The sequence below is a fragment of the Giraffa tippelskirchi genome, chromosome 7 (assembly GCF_054371585.1).
Source record: "Giraffa tippelskirchi isolate mGirTip1 chromosome 7, T2T-mGirTip1v1.2.pri, whole genome shotgun sequence".
Classification (NCBI taxonomy): domain Eukaryota; kingdom Metazoa; phylum Chordata; class Mammalia; order Artiodactyla; family Giraffidae; genus Giraffa; species Giraffa tippelskirchi.
Genome location: NC_137281.1, coordinates 146485074 through 146510107, shown reverse-complemented (window position 1 = coordinate 146510107; position 25034 = coordinate 146485074). Strand labels below are relative to the sequence as shown.

The 25034-nt window shown below is 46.5% G+C and overlaps 1 pseudogene; it reads left to right on the top strand.

The window, feature by feature from the left end:
- The first annotated feature begins 5576 nt into the window (after nucleotides 1-5576).
- LOC145513859 (glutamine synthetase pseudogene) lies at nucleotides 5577-23701 on the top strand (annotated as a pseudogene).
- The last annotated feature ends 1333 nt before the right edge of the window (nucleotides 23702-25034 follow it).

The window sequence follows — 25034 nt, the reverse complement described above, 5'->3', positions numbered from 1 at the left end:
CCTCCAGGGGATCTTCCTGACCCAGGGATCCAACCCGTGTCTCCTGCAGCTCCTGCACTGCAGGCGAATTCTTTACCATTGAGCTACCAGGGAAGCCTTAAGCTATAATAAATGTTGCTTATTACTGTTGTTGCAATTAGTATGGTTACTCCTAAATAATCCTTCCTCCTGATTTTTCCCTCTGGCTGTCAGTGGTGTCAACATTCTCCCCGTCCCCTAGCCTAAGGTTACCTGTTGTTTCTGTCTCTCCAAACCTTTTCTCCCCTTCATCAGAGGGGAGAAAAGCTCAACTGGTTTTCCTATAAAGAGCACATTCTTTCTCCATCTCCCTGGCTACAGTGATTGGCTCAGAGAATGGGCACGTGACCCAAGCCAACCAGTAGGAATCCTTCTGGGATTTTCTTACCAAAGCTATGAAAGAAATGGTCCCTCTCTGCTGAGATTACCTGATTCTGGAGCTCCAGCAACAACTGATACCATCATGTGGAGAAAGCTCATCTGAAGAATAAGCCAAGCAGAGAAAGACTATGTTGAAGCAAGCTGTTCTTAAAGTCAGGAGTAACCCCAGACTTGCTAGGCACACAAATGAAGGTAAGCTCTCTTTTATAAAAGCTGATTGAGTTGAGTTTCTATCACTCAAAAATGGAAGATTTCTGACAAACTCAAGACTCAAAACTTAGGTGATATGTTCTATTTGTCCTTGTTTTTTCAATTCCAACATTTGATCTACTAGAGCTTGTAAACAGAGTCCTTTCTGCTATGTGGTTCTGCCACTGTCCTGGCCAGACTCTCTTTGTCTCACACCTGGAGGCAGTCTGGTGGGGAAAGCTGAAGGATTAGAGTCAGAAAGAGCTGGGGTGGATCCTGGCTGCATTATTTACTCATCATTCATGCGACTTGGGTTTATCTGGACCTCAGCATTTTCCTCTGTAAAGTGGGACAAATAATCCATACCATGCATGGCTGTTGTATGAAGTGTTGTTGTTGTTCATTTGCTAAAAGTCATGTCCGACCCTTTGCAACCCCATGGACTGCAGCACACCAGGCTTCCCTGTCCTTCACCATCTCCTGGAGTCTGCTCAAGTTTATGTCCATTGAGTCAGTGATGCTATATAATCATCTCATCCTCTGTTGCCCTCTTCTCTTCCTTCCCTCAATCTTTCCCAGGATCAGGATCTTTTCCAAAGAGTCATCTCTTCGCATCTGTGACCAAAGTATTGGAGCTTCAGCTTCAGCATCAGTCCTTCCAATGAATATTCAGGGTTTATTTATTTTAGGATTGACTGGTTTGATCTCCTTTCAGTCCAAGGGACTCTCAAGAGTCATCTCACGGCCTGGCTCGATAAGAGACAGCTATTAAAGCCTTAACAATAAAATGGCCATAGCCCAGTCTGAGAAAATGGGACCCAGGCAGCTGTGGATGCTTGGGAGCCACTGAGGCAGAACAAGAGATGATGGAGCTGCTGGAGGAATGTCTCTTGGGCAGGGATAGTCTCTCAGCGTCAAGGAGAGGGTCCTCAGTGACAAAGTCTCCAAACAGCCCATCAGAGGCGAGTGCCTGAAGAGGCCAGCCCAGGTGAGGTCAGGGTTGGAATAAAGGGCTGGTCCTCAGGAATAAGAAGAATCCTCTCCCAGGAGATATTGAGGGTGAGGGTCAATGCTGAGGAACTTAGTACATTTATGACTTGCTATGCATGTATATAGTTTGTAGGCTCTCTGCAAAATACCAAATTTGCAGTCTACCCTTTCCTTTTCTTGACCACTGTTCTGCCTTTTTGTTCCTGAAGGAAGAGAATAGGACTCAGAGTCTGGGGTCTGGGGCTCCCACCTCATTTGCAGCTGATGAGCTCTGTGACCTCGGGAAAGCAGTCTCCCCTCTCTGGGCCTGGGTTCCTTCCCCTGTTGACGGGGGGTGGGATGGGGGAGTGGCAGATGTTCTCCTAGGTCCCTTCCAAAGCTAACTTCGGAGTCCAGGCCGTCCTCAAGCCCTAAGGGGTTAATCAGGTTGGGCCCCGCCTCCACTACCGGAGACCACACCAAGGGCTTTTATTTTCAAAGAATCCGAGGTAGGGCTTGGAAGGGAGCTGCGTTCCCAATTTCCATAGCTGATTAATCCGAGAGAAATGACGAGGTGGGCAATGAAGGTCGACAGCCCTGGGGACATTCTCCCCACTGGACAGGGCCGCCTCTGTGACAGCTCCACACAGAGAAAGGTGAACCAAAAGCTAGGGGGTGACCGTCCCTGTTTAATAGCTCTCCATTTGTTTACCAAAAAAATATTGTTCCATCATAAAAATTCCCAAAATAGTTCCTTCCCTGGCCAGACTGACTGGCGGGCGCCCAGCTTGGGAGCCCAGCCTTGCTGGAGACACACTCTCAGGGAGGCAAAATTAGCAGGGAAGTCGGGGGCTTCAGTCTGAGGACCACCGGCCCTACACATCCTGTGTGGGTCGCGGCCCAGAGGGTTTGAGCCATGAAGTCGTCTCTCTGGGGGTGGGGGGGCACTCTGGGCAGTGACAGGATTTTCTGAGGCTCAGCAAGTTTATTTTTAGCTCAGAAGGGTTTCCTCTGCTCTAAGGGGACTGGGGGGTGGGTTTCATCTGCTGGAGTGGGACAGATGCTTTGCTCTCTGCTGGAATGCTCTCTCCCACACTCAGATTCAGGCACCTTTTCCTCCCACAGTTCTTGACTTAAAACAGTTCCACAGAGAGTGCTTTTCTGAGATCCATCCCCTGAAAATGACCCCGATGAGGATCTCAGCTATCCAGTTCAAAAGACTCTTCCTTTTCTCTTTGGAGAACTTATCACAGTCTGTGCTTACAAATATATGAATGTTAGTCTTTCCCATAGACTGTAAGGTTCTTGGGCAGAGAACCCAGTACCTTGCACATAGTAGGTGCTCAATAAGTATACTTCCCATTTATTGTTGTTGTTGTTCAGTCATGTCCAGCTCTTTGCGACCCCATCGACTGCAGCATGCCAGGCTTCCCTGTCCTTCACCATCTCTCGGAGCTTGCTCAAACTCATGCCCATTGAATCTGTGATGCCATTCAATCTTCTCATCCTCTGTCGTCCCCTTCTCCTCCTGCCTTCAATCTTTCCCAGCATCAAGGTCTTTTCTTATGAGTCAACTCTTTGCATCAGGTGGCCAAAGTATTAGAGCTTCGCCTTCAGCATCAGCCCTTCCAATGAATATTCAGGGTTGATTTCTTTTAGGATTGACTGGTTTGATCTCCTTGCAGTCCAAGGGACTCTCAAGAGTCTTCTCCAGCACTGCAATTCAAAAGCATCAATTCTGTGCTCAGCCTCTTTATGGCCCAACCCTCGCATCCATATATGACTACTGGAGAAAACATAGCTTTGACTATACGGACCTTTGTTGGCATTTACAGAATGACTTAATAACTTGCTTGAGACTTAGAAAAGCCAAATAAATTGCCCAAGGTCATGTAGCTCACAAGTGCCAGAAGCAGGATTTGAACCCAGGTCTGTCTAATTCCCAAACCCAGGTCTTAACTCCATTGTCCTGCTCCACGTAATCGGCAAGGCTGGATAAGTCACTGAGTGAGAGGGCAGGAAACAGCCATGATTGCGTCTTCTCTGTCACTTTCTTCTGCCCCCATGACGGGGAGGAAAGAGGGCATACAGGTGGCCCCCAAGAAGACTCAGTACTTAATCCAGGTGCCTCACATATAACAGGAGATCAATAAGTAGGTGTTGGGTGAATGTTCCCTCTGCCGGGGACGCCAGACATCTCCCAGAAGCATACAGGTCTCGCAGGGATCTGTCTGTATTTGCGGATGAGAGAGTGAGGGAGAGGGACCTATAAAAATGAATCCCTCCAACTGGTCTCTCCTCCTGCCCACCACCCCACCCTAACCAGAGCAGGACCCCAAACAGGAACACGATCCATAGTTAAGAGTTGTCCTTACTAACAAGATGCTGTGGCTGCCAAGAATTTCCAGGCTGAGTTTCCAAGCAAAGGTGAGCAAGCCCCTCGTGGCTGCCTCAAAGGCCCCACTTTTAGATCCACCCCCTTACAAACACCCCATACCATACATAAAGCTTCCTTAATTTCATGTGAAGTGGGAACAAATTCACCTTAGAATTTAATAAATTCAATTCAACTAATTAATTAATTCACCTTAGAATAAAACACCAATTTTATTGAGCTAGAATAAATGTAATGCATATACAGTGAATGTATTTATAATGAATATAAAGAATATAATGGCTTGCTTTGCAAACTGAGCTATAAGACAAGCACTCTCCTCCCCCCGCAAAAAAGACAAGCCCCACACCACCTCCTGGGAGGAGAGAGAAAGATGTAGTGAGAGAGACAGAGAGAGAGAAATCGGAAGAGTGAAGATATTACCTCAGGCCATTCCACTTAGTGAGTAGAGGCTCCACAGAATGAAGAACAAGATGGCAGATACTCCCTCTGCAGCTGGTTTTGGCTCCCACAATGCTTAGCACATTTTTGGCACCTTGAGTGGATTCTGATATATGAAGATGTATATCTTTTCATGTATCTTGAGCCCTAAATTCAAGGTAACTACCTCGTGATACACAAAGTCACATATATCCCATTTTAGTAGGGAAGTTATCTTTAAGGGTTAATTTTACGGGACACGATCTTCTTCTTTACATACTGACTTTAGAACCTGACTTTAACTTAGCATCCAACAATACTGTCATTAACATTCATTGTGAGGAAATCAGACCATAGATCCAAACAAGAAAAAACAACCTCCTGAAATCTTACCACTCGAGGTAACCACTATGTGTTTCTGAGGGGCTTTTTCTCAAGGCAAGTGTGTACAAAAGCGTATTTATTATAACCGTATTTTCTAAAGCGAAAACTGGAAAGAAGTTGGCCTTTTGAAATCTACAGGTTGTGATTTTTTTCAAAGTCTTTTCTTTAAGAATACAATGGGCTCGATTCTTTCCTTTTCAAACTCCTCTTTATACTCTGGGCCAATTTTCCGCACTGTTACTATTTGTACCAGAAAACTCCTTGGCATCCTCAATTCCAAGCAGGTGAGAGTCAGAATCACTCCCAGTGGAAAAGAGGCCAAAGGAACCAGGATGAATCTTTTCCTTCTTCCCGATTTGGCCTCCGGTTAGTCCTGTAGGGAAGCTGGCCCAGGAAGACTGAATCACATCCATAAATCACACCTGTACTCTGTCTCTCCTGCCCCTTGAGGCTGAGCCATCATCACCATGGTACAGAGGATGCCACATACCATTGGGTCCAGATGGTACCCAGTACTTGTGCCATCTGGAAGCAGGTAGGCTCGTCATCATTTCTTCCCGAGACCAGATGACACAGGGAGAAACGGAAGGAACACTTAGATTGAGAGAGAGATTTAGGAAATAAACACCCTCCCTTTGCCCCATTCAAACCATTTCTAGCCTCAGTTTGTTCCTTTGCCCAGTCAAGAAGGAAGGGATGATTTTGGCAGAGCTGAGGATGGGAGGAGAGCAGTGTGTGTGCAGCACCCCCAGTCTCCTGGTCTCCCCCTGCACTTCATTCTCCCTGCCTGCCTGCCCTGCCACCCAGGACACCTCCTGCCATGGCTGCCTCAGCGAGCTCCCACTGAAACAAAGGCATCCATCAGGTTAGCATGTCCCTGCCTCGGGGTGAGAAAGCCCAAGCTATGCATATCTGGATTGACAGCGCCAGATGAGTTGCCTGAGTGGCATTTTGATGGCTCTATTACTTTTCAGTCTGAAGCTCCAACAGGGACATGTATCTTATCACTGCTGCCATGTTCCAGGACCTGTTATGCAAGGACTACCACCTAGGGTTCTGTGAAGTCTTCAAGTACAACTGAAAGGCTGCAAAGACCCATGGAAGGCATACCTGTAAAAGGAACACAGACATGGTGAGCAACCAGCACCCCCGTTTGGACCAAAGCAGGAATATATTCTCATGGGCACAGATAAGCACCCCTTGGGTTGCCCTTCCAACTGCTTTTTTGGGTCCCAAGGTCCATACGACTGTGGTGAGGGAGCAAAGATTGTGGCGGGGATAGCACACAGGCTCACCACCAGGCATCAGGATTTTGAGGATGGAGTGCCAAGGTCGTGGCTGCCCCCTGGGAATTCCAGATAAGACCCTGTGAAGGCATGGATGTCGGACATCATCTGTGGGTGGACCATTTCATCTTGCATCATGTATATGAAGACTTTGGAATGACAGCAACCTTTGATCCTAAAGCCCATTCCCGGGACCTGGAATGGTGCCGGGTGCCACACCAACTTCAGCACCAAGGCCGTGAGAGAGAATGATCTGAAGCACCTTGAGGAGGCCATTGAGAAACTAAGCAAGCGGTACATGCAGCTGAGCCTATGATCCCAAGGGGGACCTGAACAATGCCTGGCACCTAACTGGACTCCATGAAACCTCCAACATCAATGACTTTTCAGCCTGCATGACCAACCGTGGCTCTAGCACCCGCATTCCCAGGACTGTAGACAGAAGGACTGTAGATAGAAGAAGGGTTACTGTGAAGACTTCTGCCAACGGTGACTCTTTTTCAAAGACAAAAGCCCTCATCTGCACATCTTCACTTTTTTCTAAAACCTGGATGAATATTTTTTAATATATTTATTTATTTGTTTGTCTATGCCAGACCTTAATTGTGGCTTGCAGGATCTTTACTTGTGGCATGTGAGACCTAGTTCCCTGATCAGGGATTGAACCTGGGCACCCCGCAGTGGGAGCATGGAGTCTTAGCCACTGGACCACCAGAGAAGTCCCTGCACATATCTTCTCAATGAAACTGGCAGTGGGCTCACCCAGTACAAAAACTAAGTGGACTGACTTGCAGCCATCTAGCCCCTCCTAATTCTGCACCCCACTTCTACTCTCGCCCCTCTCTTATTGTCCTAATAGCTGTAACTTAAAGGATGGTGTACCAAGGTCTTTCTTAATTTCTGAACAAAAATGAGAGAGAGAATTTGGAGAGCAACAGGGTTCAATGTCAAATGATAACTTGGGAGAAAAAAAATGTTCGATACACTGTGTATTTTGTAACGGCCTGCTTCATTTCACTTTGCTTTCTTCAATATTTAGTGGTTGCAAATCTAGTCAAAGATTGGCTGTGGATTTGAAAAATCAGTGGTTTTGATTAAGTATTTGGACTTTGATCTTTGAATGGAATTAACCTTAAAAAGAAAACAGTGCTGCTTAGATGAAAGAAATTACCAGCGTCCTGCTCTCCGGAGCGGAGCGTCAAGTTACTTCCATACCATGGCCAAGTGACTATTAAGGAATTTGATAATTACCTTTCCAGTTAGAATAGCACATATTCACCACTCAGATTCAAGAATTTGTTTAAAAATGCAACTATAAATAGTGCAGGTACTTCCAGTTTCTAACATCAGTCTTGCAAATTTCCTGTCCTTATGAATAGCCTGTTGTTCAAGCCACCCAACCACAGTCAGCAAATGGACTCGCACGAGCTAGCACCCCTTCACCACCTTCGTGTTTATTCAACCACCTTGCTCTCAGGATAATTTAAGATGACTTTTAAAAATTACATGCAATATAATGAAAACAAAACAGTAGGTATATCAGAAAAAATTTAAGGGAAAAACAAGGGAAAAAAAACAGAAGATGAAGACGCTAAGGGTGAAATTTCAGTTTTGCAGGTTGTGGAGGTCTGTACACTGGCTCAAGACTGCTTCATATTTGAATATAAACAGAAAGCAGGGAGACATGGTCAGTTATATGATCTATAGCATCCATAGAATAAAAGCAGGTGTTTGGGAGAAAAACAACTATTTCTGGAATGAAGACCCACCAGAAATGTCTTCCATTGATCCTCATAAAGAAAACAGCATTCTTACCAGAGATATGACAAGGAACTCCACAAATCTTTCTCTTTAAACATTTCTGTGTAGGCTGATGACTTCCTAAGAAATCTGAGTTTATTAAAAATCATTCCTTGAGACCAAAAGCACATGGTTCAGATCCACAGCCTGTGTGGTTCAAGGAGAGATTTTAAGAACCGGGAGAATACATAGACTGTGAAAACTTCAGACCATTCTCATCAAGTTTTATTTCTCTAAACCAAGCATTTGTAAGCATTGTAAGCACAATGAGTTTACGGATCCTTTCCTTCTAGCCAGCGCTTGTGATGATAGTTAAATATCACTCTATTTGCTTTAACTTGAGCCACGTCATGAGTAGCATCAATGTCCCTGGTGGAAAGTGCAGGGAAGCAACCACACTTCATCTTTGTCATCCTTTGTCTTCTCTTACCGGGAAGACTTACAATGTCAAATTCTCTCCTTTGCCCCCTTTACCATCCATTCAAGCTCCAGTTGGGCCATTCTCAGAACAACTTTCTCATGCAGTACTGCTTTTAGACAAGTAGAAGTCATGATCCTCTCTTTTGCCCCAGATCCCACATCTTCTCTTTGGGGTGCTCTCCAGTCCCTCTTGGGGCTTCCCTGGTGGCTCAGATGGTAAAGAATCCACCTGCAATGTGGGACACCCAGATTTGATCCCTGAGTTGGGAAGATCCCCTGGAGGAGGACGTGGCAACCCACTCCAGTATCTTGCCTGGAGAATCCCCATGGACAGAGGAGCCTGGTGGGCTATATAGTCCATGGCATCTCAAAGAGTCAGATATGACTGAGCAACTAAGCACAAGGTCAGTCCCTCTGCCCACCCTATCTTCTTCTCACGCCCCAAACATATGGGTTGATCAGATATCCTGAGTGGTTCCAGAATTCACGTCTCTGGAGCTGTCCTGGGGTTCTGGCCGGGTCCAGGTTGGGGAGGACATCACGTAGATCACACCTACTGGCTAGCAGGGTATGTTTTTCATGGGACTGGGCTTCCAGAACGGGCTCTCATGCTGATTCAGGGTGACTCACTCACATCAGACACAGGGAGATCTCAGGGCTCTGGGCTATCAGGCATCACCACCGACCATTACGTTTGAGCCGTGTCGGTAGGCTGTGCATCACCTTTCTCCTGCTCCTTCCACCTCACCCCACCTACCTCACCAAAAAAAAAAAATCAGTGCCAGGGGACCCACACCCAGTGGGATGTCACTCCTCACGTAGCAAGGCAGCTTATTTGTCCGCTTTCTTTCAACTCCTACCTAGTGATCTCAAGAGGAGCAATCTTTCCCCTCTTTCTCTCTTCACTTTATTCCATTTGTCAGCAAAAGCTCAAACTCTAATCATGTCTGATCATCTTAAACAGTGTAGCTAATAATGCTTTGGGGCTTCCTTGGTGGCTCAGTGGTAAAGAATCTGCCTGCTAATGCAGGAGATTCAGTTAGATTCCTGGGTTGTGGAAAGTCCCCTGGAGAAGGAAATGGCAACCCACTTCAGTATTCTTACCTGGAAATCCCATGAACAGAGGAGCCTGGCAGGCTACAGTTCGTGGGACCGCAGAGAGTCAACTTTAGTTAGCAACTAAACAGCAACAACAATAATGCCTTACAGAAAGAAGAGAAAGCCATAGGTATAAAAGTCAAATTAACCATACTCAAAAACCAGGACCATCATCAACACCCCAACACCCCAAACCCTTAGGATATCTAAACATCCCACTTATAATTCTCACAAAGTCTACCTACACTTGTAATAAAACTATTCACCCTTACCACCAACATTCATGATAATTAAAAATGAATTCTTATTTGGTTTTATAGTTCTTCTATTTAAAAGCATGGATGGTGAAAAAGTAGTGTTCCATACTTGCATTAATTCCAAATGGGCAGGATTTCAAATATATATGAAGTTAAACAAGTTTCAAGGATTAACTAAACCGCATAGCCATATATAATATTGTTTTTATAAGAAAATGTACTCCCAGTTCCCATAACCACTTTATAATTGAACTTCTGGTACAGAAATTCAGGTACTTCCTATTCAGAGTCACCTACATGTACGAAAAGCATGAATCAGGATCACTGACCACCACTAGCAATGAATCATGCCTGAGCATAAGAAGAAGGACAGATTATTCCAGAAATGGTCACTTTTGGAAGTGATGAATTGTTCCAGAAATTTATTGGAGATATCAGTGTGACAAAAACCATTGCAACAAAAATCCCTTGATAGTGTGCACACATGTCCACACATCCACACAGGTATACACATACACCCGCACAAAGACTTCCGAGGGTTGGATCAGGCATGGAAACACTGACAATGACCACAGGTTCAGATTTGTTACATTAAGACTTGTACTTGGGAGCTTGGGCTTGCACCATCTCTCTTGGCAAGTGACCCAAACATTGAGAAGAGTATTCTTTTCTTTGCAGGCTCCTGGAAATATTTAAACCTCTTACCAAAAAAATATTGCTCATACTTTTACTCATGAAAAAGTAGACTGTATGAAATTAAATTACTATTGATGGGTTTGGGATAAAATGTAGGATGAAAGAGCAGTGAATTAAAAGGCAGGCATCCTCAACGCCAGACCAGCTCTTCTACTGACCTGGTGACCTTGGAGAAGTTATCTCGTGTGTCTGAACCTCAGGCTGCTACGCTGTGACAGGGCAGGGTCAGACCAGAGTCACATCAAAGAGTCCTTCCGTGCTGAATGTCCGTAACTTTCCCCTTTGACCAGCCCCAGGTCACTTCAGACTGTCATCCCGCCCACACAAGCCCTGGAGCACCAATGCCGAAACTGGGGATTTCTGAGAGGTCCTAGGTAAGAACTGAATCCCACTGTTACTCAGTCGAACGTCTGCACACTCTCGCCTCCCCCCTCTCTCTCCAGACATTTGGTGGCCTCCTGTGTACACAAACTCACAGAACTTCGTGCTGCCGAGTATAAACAGAGTGCTGTGCATACCCTGAAACTATGAAGGAACAGCTGATGGTATCATAACAAAAGACAGAAAACTCGGCAAGCGGGTCCAAACCACACAGCAAATTCATGGCGTGATGCTCACACACCGCGGGAGGAGCTGGGGGTGTTCTCACCTGCCAGCGCTGACCCCTGCAGCCCCAGAGACAGCAAGTGTGAGGAGGAATCCTTCCTCTGGCTTTCTCCAACCTCCTGGAGCCACGGGTGCTGGGCAGACCCTGGGAATGTTCGCCGGCTGCAGTCTTGGCCGCACAACAGTCAGAAAAAGCCCCTCCTAAGTCCTGGTATTTCTAGCCCAGAAATGCAGCCTCCGGGATTAAAGGGGAAGAGAGGAGAGCTGGGTGAGGTGCCGTGTGTGGTAGGGATCCTCTGGAGGGTTGAGTTACATTGTTATCATGCTAACAAGTTATGGGTGCGTTTCCGCCGAATGCATCTAGAGGTTTAAACCAGGGTAGCTAAGAACCCAGAACAAGGCCTGCGTCGTGAGCTGAATGAATGGTTCTGCTACTGGATTGGAAGATCCAAGAAGGCTGGGGTTTTGTCTGTCTTGACCACTGTTGTGGGTCTGACGTCGCATCTAGGAAGTCTTCAATAAGCATTTGTTGTGTGCTTGTCAATGAATCAAAAGGCAGGTAGCCTTTAAATGAGAGGAAGCTTATTTTAAACAAACAGTGAATGGGGGATCAGGCCAGAGGAAAGGTGACCACAGCCAAAATGTGGAAAGGGGGGCCACTCTGCAGGGCAGGGCAGTGCTCTAACCTTTCCAGAACCATGAACACATTCCCCAGAAGTCTTGTGAGCCACCCTAGGCTGCTGTTTGCCTCCCAAGCTTTTGGTGGGTTTTTTTGGTTGTTTTTTTTTTAACTATTTATTTGGCTGTGCCAGGTCTTGGTTGCAGCATGTAGTATCTTTCCAGCTTCATTATGGCATGCAAGATCTTTAGTTGGGGCATGTGAGTTTGCTTCCCTGACCCTGGGATCAAACCCGGGCCCCCTGAATTGGGAGCTCAGAATCTTACCCACTGGACGACCAGGGAAGTCCTGACTCCCAAGCTTTAAGTACATTACATATGGAGGGGAGGCTATTAGCTCTGGGGATATGACAAGGAGAGATTTGCTGTTTGTCTCAAAAGGCCCGCTGGGCTATCCGTGGGGTAATGCTGACCAGGCCAAAGCCCTCATTCCTGCTGATCCACGGTGGTGGGGGTTAGCAATAAGAGCAGAGGAGAAAGGAGGCTGAGATAACCTCTTTTTTTCCCCCATTCCAAGCCCACTTCTTCCCACCTCCACTGTCTTGAGATGGTCCTTCCCAGGGTCAACAGGCAGCAAAGTCCCTCCAGTTCTGACGTGGATAGCTAGGTCTTTCCTCTTTGCTTTGTTGATAATTTCTAAAAAGAAGATTCTGGGACCTGTGATTACCCTGTACCCCCAAAGACTTTCACATTAAGGGAGGCGTGAAGGTGCTGGCATCAGGAGCTGCCATTAACAGCAGCAAGGGTGGAAGCCCCAAACACCCAGCCTTGTGAATTTCACAGCCTGTCGAGTCTGGTTGACCTGTCCTGAGGGCTTCTGACACCCAGATCCCAGTAGGAGAACACAGGCGGGGGTGGGGAAGGCGGCATGGAACTACTTTATTTGCTGACATTGGTTCTAGGGCCCAATGTGGGCAAACCCAAAGATTTTTGAGGATTCAGTGAGATAATACATGGGCAGAACCAGGCACAGTGCCGGGTAAACAGACATGCATTCAACGAATATTTATTAATAGCCTCTCCGTGCCAAGTACTGCTCTAGACACTAGGGAGACAACTCTGAACAAATACAATCCTGTTCCTCTGGAGCTTCCTTTCCACTGATTGTTAGTCACTCAGTCCTGTCCAACTCTCTGTGACCCCATGGACTGCATCCCACCAGGCTCCTCTATCCTTGGAATTCTCCAGGCAACAATACTGGAGTGGGTCGCCATTCCCTTCTCCAAGGGATCTTCCTGCCCCAGGGACCAAACCCAGGTCTCCTGCATTGCAGGCAGATTCTTTATCATCTGAGCCACTAGGGAAGCTCATTCCATAGAGGGAGGCACCTAATACGTTAACAGTATATCATGTGCCATGAAAAAAACAAAGTAGGGTGAGCAGGTGGGAGGCTTCCATCCAGACTGGAGTGCCCCTGGGTAAGGAGGCCACAGAACAAGAGCTTCCAGCACTCCCAGAGGTGAGGGGGCTGAGTCTAGAATAGGATGTTCACTCACCCAGGGCTGTGCCTGAATGCAGAGTAGGGGGTGGCGGGGAGGGGAGCAGGAGGGAGGCTATCATTAACCATCCTTCTACCTCAAAGAGAGTTTGATGTAGTTTGAATGAGCTTTCCAGAAGCCCCTCCCTCACCTTCTGCAAGGGAGTCACTGTCCTGAAACGCTGTCTGTTAAGGACTGTCTCCAGTGCTTCCAACCAGCATCAAGTCCCCTTCAGGTTGGAGGAGGGGACAGCTGGTGTTCCTGTTCCAACAGCCAGGGTCACCCAGATGCTGCCTCAGTTTCCCCAGGATGATAAGCCTTCGGAAGTCTTAAAAACCAAACCATTCAGATCAAGTTCTTAGTCTCATGCGTACAGCCATGTGTCCCGTGAGCCTCAGTTTCCTTCTCTGCCATGGGGAAATTAGTCATGGCACCTACCTTGCGGTAGCCATGAAGCTAATAAAATGTGATAATCTCGGAAAGCACTTAGCACAGAGCCTGGTACACACAGTTGCCTCAAAAATGTTTGCTACAGATCCCAGGCTGCATCCCTTATCTCAGTGTGTAGCAGACTCTTGACCTTTTCACCTCTCTGGTGCCGAGGTGACTGCACTCCTACCCAAGGACCTGAGAACCGAAGGCCACTAATAGTACATTCCTGTGCTAGAGGAACAGGAATTGGGGAGCCTAACAGACACCTTCAGCCTTCTGAAAGAGCACTGACTCTGGGGAAACACCTGCTGTGTTTGCCACCTAGCTTCTATTCATGCTGTTTTCAGGAACGGTACCTTGATTTCCCCTGGAGAACCTGCTCCCCAACTCTCAGTGCCAGCATCTCAGAGGGAGCCTTCTCCTGGCTCCAGAGTGGAGCACAGGATCTGGGTTCTCAACCCATCCGCACGCTCCATTCTCCTCACTACGGCCACTGGACCAAGGACACATGGGGCCCTGTATAAACCAATGAGCATCAGACCTGGACTTGTGGGGAGGGGGTGGTTCTCTCTTTCCTGCTGAACTGGACCGTAGAAGATGTGAATTAGAGCCCCTACAGGTTTCCTCCTCCTTAAAATTGGCACGCTTCTACTACTGTATACATTTAAAATATAATTTAAATATAAATGTGGCATTTATGCACCAATTCCATCAGCGATTGGTTGAAGACTGCTCTGAGGGGATATTAATTCCCTGGCCCTCTGGCCTGTCTTAAAAGTGTACACGTGGTTTCTGGTGGTCAGAGAAAAGCTACAGCTAAAGAGATGCAGGAGTTAACAATTGGAAATTGAGCCAGCATCCACTGAAATGGGAAAGGACCAAGGAGATAAGGATGAGGAAGCCATGGCATCTGCTGTTGGTGACCATTCTTCCATGTGGTTGGGGTGGAGGGGAATTTGCCCTCTCATGCCATGGCCTAGATCTGGTCAGTGAGAGACCCCAGCTTCCCTTGGTCAAGTTTATAGTTCTAGTAGGGATGGGGAGGCATTGCTCATGACCTGAGCTGAGCCAGTCAACAAACCTCAGCCCTGAGAATTCTGCTAGAAATATTGAGCAAGAGATTTCTAAACTGAGATGATGTAAGCCTGGGATTGCCAGGGACCACCAAAAGGAGAAAGCCTGATGGAAAATGAAAGCAATACAGACAAACCCAAAGCTGAGAAACAGAGTCCTGACGAGATCGTCTAAATATTTGGATCTAGCCATGTCTCCAGCTCATGCCCTTGGACTTTTTAATTAGATGGAACAATACATTCCCTTTTATCTTAAGTTAACTCAAGTTTTATTTCTATCACTTAAAACTAAAATAGTCCTGACTAATGCATGGGGCAATCAAGATTCTCTAAAACATGGCCCAATTCAAGTATCTATTGTTACCTTCTGCAGTTCTTCTACTCACGTCCTGCACTGCTTCCAGACTTGTAACTGACTTGATCTTTTTTATTTTTTAACTTTTTGGCCACACTATGAGGCATGCAGGATCTTAGTTCCCCGGTCAGGGATCAAACCCAAGCTCCCTGCATCAGAAGCTCAGAATCCTAACCACAAGACAGTCAAAGAAATCCCTAGATTTCCTTCATATACATACACCCCACTCCCTCTGAGCATCACTCACCTCACTCCCATCCTCCAAGATTGCCTATTTAAACCCTACCCATTGTTCCAGGACCAGCTCCACTCCCATCTCCTCCAAAAAGCCGTACTGACCAGCCCAAACTACAGCTCTGCCTCATTCAGGTGGTGGTTTTCATAACATGGTTATTTCCGTAACGATGGTGCGAGTACGTTTTCCTGGCTCCCCATCAAGACTAGAAGCCTTGTGTGTAACTGTGTCTTTCACAATGCCCAGAATGAACTAGTACTGCAGTATGCAAAACAACACCCAGGTTGACTCAGATCTCTTTTTGAAAGTGTCTTAAAACTAAACAAATGGTGATGACAGTTTGGGTTGGTCGTATGAAGAGCCCAGAAGGTAAGTACTTCTTACTTCTCTGTTTTGCCTGAGACCAACAGACCAGAATGCTGCCGAAGGAGGCCCACCAGGGAATCTGTCCCTTCACCCACATAGCAGGGCATGACCATTTCCTGAGCACCCCAAGCTACAGCTCACAGACTGCAGGTAGCAGATATCTGCCTTTCCTGCCTTCTCAAAAGGCTTTGCATGGTATATCCACATTTAAGGATATTCATGTTGAGTGTGTGTGTGTGTGTGTGTGTGGGTGTGTGTGTAGACATTTCTCACCTTCCTGGGTATAGATATGTGGCTTAGATTTCATCACTTAGATGCACCTGTAAGAGACTTTGGTTTGGAAGTCAGCTGAGGACACAGGAGGAGTGCAGGCTTATATTTTGGGGGCCCACATGGTGGCAGGTTTCTGGGAGTGGAGGCACATGGTCGCACCCTGCCTGCAGCAGAGACAAGCCTGGTTCCGTGGCTGGTGGTGGCAGCTGCTCTCTGCCAACCCAGCCCTGCAAGCTGCAATCCAGGAGCTGTTCCCAGAGGCTCAGCTGAGAACCTGCTCCTCCAGCCTTTCTGACAATTCCCCCCACTTCCCGATGTCCCCAGATAAACTCCTTCCTGCTTAAACCAGCTAGAGTGAACTCTGTGTTCTGCAACTGTGCACTCTGATGGGCGTGGCCCAGTGGCTTTCCCACTTTCCAGGCAATAATCGAAGTTATATGACCTCTCCTGGCTGATGGCCAGCCCCAATTCTTCTAGAGGTCAAAAAGCCCTGGAGCTGTTGGAATTATCTACTATTCGGCTCTTGGAGGGAGGAGGCAGGTTGACCAGCAAGACCAGGTGGCCTTGGGGAAAATCTGCCTGGGTTCTGTTTGTTTATCCTGGTCTGATTCGAGATTCTCTCATTCATCCCAAAGGTGACTTTTAGTTGATTGGAAGCTTTCACTAAGTAAGGATAAAATCACTTTTGCATCTCTCAAAGATTTTTGTGGCACCAGAAATTCAAGATTTAAAAAAATAAAAGCCCAAAACCCAACTCTTTCCCCCAGTGTGAGGCTGCCTCTGAATCTACAGACCAAGTTCCTCTAGTTTGGGTTCCTCTTGTTGGCTTCTGACTCAGCTCATTTTCCCCTTCTGGGGCCTCTGGAAGACCTTTTTCAGCTCCCTCACCCTTGCTCTTGCACAGCTGCCTAAATCATATTTTCCCCAGAGTGCCTGATGACTTCCCAGTTAAACTTGACCATGTGTCTGCGAGGTTTGGGGATCTGGAGCTGAGGTTAGGGTCGGGGGTCAACTTTCATAAATGCCTTTTCTCCTCTGCCTGATCCTGAATCTTAAGGTAACCCTTTTCTCATCTGCTTCCCACTCTCCACTCCAGCCAGCTCCAGACCAGACCAAGAATTCCCCAGTGAGGAAGTTCGGCCTCCTGTCCAAACTTTATGGTCTCCTTGAATGGTACCGCAGGGAACAAGGATGCCAGTTTATGAGGAGTACCCAATTCTTCTAATGCAGAAACACAAGCGTGCTGGCTTTACTTCCATGTGGCTACCGCAGATCCTCCACAGGAATTCCCCCCTGTTATCCTTCTAGTGTTCATTCATCAAACACTTATTTTATTCCCTAGAGAAATACTCTGGACTGAAACCCTATAAGAGGATAGGTTCCAAATGGCTTGCCAGGGTCTGTCAGAGAGGCTTTTGTGGACAAATCCTGGCCAACAGCTTAAAGAGAAACGAGGTCCTCAGAGGCCCCTGACTGTCTGATCATGTGACCCTCTTGGCTCGATGACAAGGACATCCTGTTCCTCTTGGAGTGATGGCTCTATTGGGGAAGTGACTGTGTCATATCTGGGACAGGAAAAAAGCTATTTCAAGTCTTGAAGTAATCACTCACTTGGTTTATGCAGCCTTTTCAGGAACTGCCTGGACAGTGGAGAAAGACCAAACTTGAGGGAGGGGAACTAGAAGGTGATGTTGCCACAGCCCATGAGGACCACCCGAGAGGGAGAAGAGGGGCAGGAGATTGGCATGGCACTCCAGCACTGTGACACATTTCTGCACAGCCATGATATGATGACAGGTGGGGATCAATACACATGACCCCCAAACCAAGATGCAGAGGCTTCTCTACACTTCCAGGTAGACAGCATCCTTGTGTTCCAAAAGCACAGTGAGGGACTTCCCTGGTGGTCCAGTGGTATAGAATCTGTCTGCCAATGCAGGGGACATGGGTTCGATCCCTGGTCCAGGGAGATTCCACATGCCACAGGGCAACTAAGCCCAAGCATCACAACTACTGAGCCCACTCTCTAGAGCCTGCGCTCCGCAATAAGAGAAGCCACCACAGTGAGAAGCCCACACACCACAACTAGAGAGTGGCCTTCTTTTCGGCAACAAAGACTCAGGGCAGCCAAAAATAAATAAATTTATTTTTTTAAAGTACATTGAACAACAGGATAGTACCTGAGGACTGTGAAGGTTCTTCTGTGGCTGGCAGGGTCTCTCATGTGCAATGAGAGAGTTACGGAGCCTTATTTGTGTGTGTTCTTCAGGAATCCTGGGAGTCAGACCCAAAACTTATTTCCTTATCAGTACGGTAATAAGAATTACATTCAGAAAACTCACGGACGCACACATAGTGACCAGTCAGTGATTTGGCCACCACTCTTAAGGAAAAAAGAGAAGGGAGAAAGGCCATATTCCTGAAGAGATCATCTCTGTTTTCAGCATAATGCATTACCTGGGCCTTCTTGGCACATTGGAAGTGTTCGTATACTTATTGGATGAATGGTTTTATGTTCATGTGTAGAATTTTTATGTCATTTGACATTCTCATTTCCCTTGAGAGCAGACTCTTTGCAGCTGTTTGAGTATCAGAATGGTCAAGACTGAGTCTGGATTTTCATTTCTTAACAATGAATTAGTCAATCATGTTAATTTTCTTTATTTGCGTAATAAATAAAAAGAAAAGGCAATGAAAGGCAGAAAGGTGATTTACTACAAGTCTGTAGAGCTCTGGGTTTACCTCCAGGAAGCCCTGGCCTTACCCAAGTGGTCTCTCCATTATCATGCAAAAATCAAAGAAAAATAACATTGCTCCCAGAAATTTCAGGGCAGCTGCTGTTTTGAACTTTAGATTGGAGATGGCAGATATTTGGCATGCTTGCTACTGCTTTGTATTCTGTGCCCATGACAGACATCACTAATCAATTATTATAATCCTATACCATGGACCTTTGGAGTCTTTCTCGCACGGCATTCCAGGCAGCCACTACCAATCAACCGGGATTCAAACAGAAAAAGAAATCAGTTTGTCAGCTTTGCTCTGGCCCATGACAGGATGTGATATTCTATTATCTCAAAGCAATCTGGAAACCTCACAAGGCTCTTTATAATAACAGTAAACACAGAAATTACAGAAGTACAGATATGAAAGGGACCATAGAGATCATCTGGCTTAATTTAAATACAAGATGAGCCTGGAGCACCTTTTTTATTTATTTCTTCTTTTATTTTTTGCTGCACTGGGTCTTTCTTGCTGTACATGGTCTTTCTCTAGTTGCTGTGCATGGGGCTTCTCAATGCTGTGGCTTCTTTTGTTGTGAAGCCTGGGGTCTAGATCACACAGGCTTCAGCAGTTGCTGTTTGTGGGCTCTAGAAAGCAGGCTCAGTAGTTGTGGCACACAGGCTTAGTTGCCCCCAGGCATGTGGGATCTTCCCGGACCAGGAATGGAACCTGTGTCCCCTGCAGCGGCAGGTGGATTCTTAACCACTGCAACACCCGGGAAGTCCCAGCCTGGAGCTTATTATATCGCAAGTGGGGTCCCTGATGTCCAGAAAGGTTGAGCCACTTGTCCAAGGTCAGAGCATTAGTGAATGCCATTAACATTTCCTCATGTCTATACAGTGTGTTAGAGATAACAAAGTACTTTTACCTGAAGCATCTCATATGATCCTTCATTCATTCAATAAATGATTATTGAATTCTTCTTGTGCTCCATGTACTGTGCTGGAGAATAGGAAAACAGCAATCAGTAAAGAAAGAGGTTTGATTCCTTCCTTCCAGATAGGTAGGGAGCCTTAAAATAACCCCATGACCTGGGCAGGACAGACACTATTCTCCTCAGCATTTTAGGTAGAAGGGGGATGACAATTAAGAGAGGAGATGACACTAATAAAAAATGGTAGCTCTGGAATGTACAAGATCCCTCAGGTGGCCACTTTTGGATGCAGTCACTACTGTGTGACAGGTAGGGACCAAATTTCCAGACCCTCTAGTCATCTGTTAACCAACTCTCCCCCCCACTTCAGGATGCGTAACATATGGAGGAATCTTCCTGGATCTACCTCTCTATTCAGGAAACAGTGGTGAATTTTGCCAACCCTGTTTAAATAATTTCACAGGGCTTCTTTCTGCAGATCTCTTCTCACAGAGTGGTGAGAAAAGCACAGATATGGGAATGTAGAGTCCTGACTCCAGTCCCCATTATGTCTCTCACCAGTGAGTTCATCTTGAACAAGTCACATCATCCCTCTAGGCCTCAGTTTCCCCATCTGGCAGGGAATTAGTTAGAGCCATGATATCTCCAAGCTTCCTTTCCCCTGATACCTGATAGCTCTGCTAGACCAACGAAGAGACAAGCTGTTCAGTCATACTTCTCCTTCTACTAGACATGCCATGTAACAGCTGTCTTTACAGCCCAGGCCCATTCTGCAAAAGCAGCTCCACAGAAAGTACAGCAAAGCCTGAAGTACCAAGTTCTAATCATGAATCCAGCTGATCGCATGACCAGAAGAAACCAATGCAAACTCCACATGTCATGGCTTCTTCTTCCCTTATACAACAGTAATGATGTAATCAAAGGTGAAGCCAGATGTGGAAACACTTTGAAAATATTAAGATGGGATCAAGAGGGGAAAAAAAGAGCTGACCTCAGTAACTTTGGGAAATGATGCTTTGACTGGAGTCCATAAGGCTAAAGACAAAAAAAAAAAGTACAAAGATACAGCATTCTAGTCAAAACTTTGTTTTTCATAGGAATATGGATTAGCAATTCTAAAACTACATGTATAATAGGATTCATCAAATAAGTATATAATTTATAGACAATGGGAGCCAGGTTTCATACTGTCAGAGAAGGAAGTGATGATGAAGAGAGAGGGGATGCTAGAATGAATCTCGCAGTGCTGGATCAGAGCTGGAGATATCAGTATGAACTCATTTTTACTTAAGTATACATGCAGATAGATACAGAAATAAATACAGATATGTACACATGCACAGGTAAATGTGTATGCATGTATATACATGCATATGGGTATGCATACTTACAGACACAGAAATAAATGAAGATACGTGCATATGCATGGGTAAGTGTGTATGTATATTTCCTAACTCTGTCCACCAAGAAGGTATAGAAGCGAATGACACCCCTGTAGCAAAAAGCACACCAGGAGCTCAGAACTTGGTTTCTAAATACCATTCTAAATAAAAGTAACCATGGTGCTTCAGAGGAAGAACTGACTCTTGGGCTTGAGCAGGGAGTAATACATAGTAAGCCTGAAGCATTATATGGCACCAGAAAGTAAAGAAATGGGAAAAAATGGGGAACATGTGAAAGGACACAAGAGTCAAACTGAAAGTTCTCAATGACCAAAACTGCAATGGTTTGAGAAAGTATTGGGTTATCATTCAAAGAATAAAATAAATATCCATGAGTCCATGCCATGAATAAATAAGTTAAGGGAAAGAGGCAAATCTTCTTTATAGAAGAATTCCAAAATATACATGTGGATTCTCCCTCCTCAAGGGAATGGAGCTTCATTTCCTTTCCTTTGAATGTGGGCTGGACATGGTGATTCACTTCCATTAAGTAGAATCTAGAAAGGAAAAAAATAGTAACTTTACAGTCGAGAAAATTGGTAAAGTCACCTTATCCATATGATCAAAGTTAGCCTCACCACTGATTTGTCATACTGGTGTCACGTACCTCCTGACATGGTGTGAAAAGCAAGGGCACTTCACCTCTGTGGTGTTCTTCTAGAAAATCCACAACCCTGGTCTAATCATGAGAAAACCTCAGACAAACCCAAATTGAGGCATATTCAGTAAAACACCTGAAAATGCCAAGGTTATGAAAAATAAAAGAACAACTGAGATATGTTCACAGACCAGAAGAGACTTGACAACTAAATGTGATATGGTATCTTGGAACAGACAAAAAAAAAAAAAAAAAAAGACATTAGTAGGAAAACTGGGGAAATCCGAAGATAATCTGTAGTTTAGTTAACGGCATTATACTAATGTTAATTTCTTAGTAAAGCAACCCAGGGAAATGCTATCTGTAAGGAAGGATCATTACATCTGCATTTAGAGGTAAGACTGGAATTCTAGACCACTAACCACAGGGTGCACATCACAGAGACCAGGGACCGGATATGCCACGGTTTGAAACAAAGTTTCAAAGTTAAGAGAGAGCAGCTTGGGTGAGAGATGATAGCAGTCAGGATGGAAGATAGAAAGCTGTATGGGGCCTTCCCAGCCTTCACTCATGTCTCAGTGAGATGAACAGGCTTCCATAGGAAGTCACTTCTGTTCTACCACTTAGTTCTTCCCTCTAGGCAAAGTCATTCTCTGGAAGCTGTTTCTCTGAAAGGGACCTGGTTTGTGATCCGACTCTATTGTCAGGGAGAAAAAGTTCCTTCTCCCACGCAAATGCCAAGCAGGGGATGGTGCCAAACGGTCACAGGACCCTCATTTTCTGCAACAGTGATTGCTTTGTGTACAGGGGGCAAGGTGCCAGGGCAACTGCTGGGGAAACTACCGGCTGCATTGCAGGGCCCCAAGCTCTGGGGGAGTTTCAGACTAAGATGGGTGGAAGAAGCAGAACTTCACCACGTGGTCCCCGCCATCTTCTGGGAGTCGTTGATGGGGGAATAGCGGAGAGACACTGTCCATTCCTGTTCCACAAATGCAACAGCAACCCTGGTGACAGCAGATCAGAGACCTTTCAGAGGGGACAAGATTTAAAACGAAGCCTCCTCTAGAATGAGTGCCAGACTAGCCAAGCTTTTCAAAGAGGTGGGTTAATTCCTTAAGTGTTTAACTTTGGTCATTTAGGTTTGATGGAGACCTTTTCAACGCTTGTTACTCGCTCCTCCACCTTATTAAATGGAGTTGGAGAACATAACCTTTCCTGGGTGGTTGCAGGTCATTATGGGAGACAGCAGTTATGCCAAGTGCTTTGACACAGAAGAGCATTCAGCATTTGGGACATTTGCTGAATGGGTGGTGATCTCAGCAATGGCCCTGAAATTCGCTTTCTTGAAAGAATCCCTGACATCAGCTTGTTTTTCCTTCAGAAAAGTGCAAGGCATGTTCCCCGTTCTTCACAAAGGCAAAACAGAGAGTTGGCCTCAGAAGCTCTGTGACCTTGGCCAAGTGATGTCATCTCTTAGTGGCTCAGATTCCTTATCTGTAAAATCAGGAATAATGTTATGAAATGAGATAACGCATGTCCAGAACATACACGAGATACATTAGAAAAATGCTTAGCAGAACAGTGCCCAGCACCCAAGAACTATTACTATTGGCAGAGGAAGACAAGTCCCTGGATCGGATTGATTCAGTCTCTACTGCTACATGTTCACCAGCATCACTATCCGGGAAGCCACACTGTTGCTGACTTCATCCTCTGGGCCTCAGGTGGCCACCAGCCCTGTTGTGCAGGTTCTGATCCACGCAGCTCTCCTCCAGCCCGTACCTTATCAAGTGAGAAAGGGCAGAAAGAGATTTCCCTGAGTCAGCCTCTTGAAGTACCAAGGCCTCTGGCAGTCCATCCCAGATGTACCAGAAGGAAGCGCTCTGCAAAAGTGCACCCTGGGTGGTGTCTACCAGCCAACTGGCCATTGAAGAATCCCCGTCTCTGTGCTCCTAAGGGTACTTCCACCGGGTTTGGAAGATGAGCACCTGGCTGAGACAGAATTGTAAAGCATCGCCCTTTCCCCCAGGGAGCTCGAGGAAGGCACACTCTGGCCTCGAAAATTCCCCTCTCTCCCAGTGGCATCGCTGGCAGCGTCTCCAGCTGGAAGGAGGTCGGAGGAGGCCGCACCCGCCGCAGCCGCACCCAAGGCCCACCCCCTGTCCCCGCGCCCCGCACTGGCGTGGGGATTTAGCGGAGGAGATTCAGGATACTCACCCAAACCTGAGGCTCTCCTATTTACCCAGGTCACCCACCCACACCACGCGCAGCTCCTGCCCTCCTAGAAGGGGTGCTCAAGGTCAAAACCAAGGAGGCGGCTCTCCACCCTCTGCCCCGCAGGAGCAGTCTTTCAACCGCATCCTCCACCCTTTGAGCCCAGGGCTCGCCAAGACTAGGGAGACTGCTGCCTGGTGGCCCCCCTCCGAGGGAAGGATCAGCCCCTTCGTTTGTGCAGCCTTCCTTCTCCCTGCTTTGGTGGATGCCATCCTCCAGACAGCACCTCCTCAGCTCTGTCAATGCCCTGGTGCCAGGCCCCCAGCCCCCACCCCACCCCCACCCACCCTGGGCGCTGATGGAGCCCGCTTCCTTTATAGAGACATTCATACCTGCCCCAAACCTCCCTCAACCAACAGAGTAACTCACCAAGGGGATGAGCAAGAGACCAAAGAGGTCTCGGGAAGTCCCTCCTGGAAGCCTGGAGGGCAAAGGCAGCACCCCCACGCCTGGCATGCTGTGGGTGTTCAGTCACCGTTTAATTTTGCTCTCCCCTTCCTCTTTTTCTGTCTCAATATCAGACCCTCTCTCTCCTCCCACCCCCTTCTCTTGGTTTCCTGCTCCATCTCTTCTCCCAGTTTCTCTCCTTTGGACGGATGCCTCCTGCCGGCCAAGGACACCGGTAGGACTGAGGGGGCTCCCCTCGCCCCCCAGAGCTTCTCGTGGCCCCACAGGCTGCTGACCTCTGAACCCACCTCCTACCGGTAACCTTGACATTTCCTTAAATTCACTCTGACTCCTTCTCCCCAACCCACACCCACACCTCCAATCCCAGCTTGTCCAGTGTGCTCTGGCTGAAGGGATCAGGTTTATACCAACCTGAACATCCAAAATTGCTGCCTGAAGCACATTTGTGCATAGTCATAGGATTTTCTGGCTTTACCAAAACCTCTCCAAAGCTTTTTAAGTGCTACTTTATAAAGTTTTCATTTTGTTTTGTTTATAAAGTTTCATTTTACGATAATGATACTACAGTTATATTTTTAATTTAAGTGCTTATCCAAGATATATTCATTTAAGTATTTACAGGTGAAATGATGTGACTGTAGGGGCGTAATCAGATCAGAGGTTGGGTTGATGTTTCCTGGGATTAGGTAATGGGTATGTGAGGGTTCAACATACTCTCCACTGTCTTTCTCCATAGTAGAAAGTTTACAACAATACTCCAGTAATCAAAAAAGAGGACTTCCCTGGTGGCTCAGTAAAGAATCTGTCTGCCGGTGCAAGAGACGTGGATTTGATCACTGGGTCAG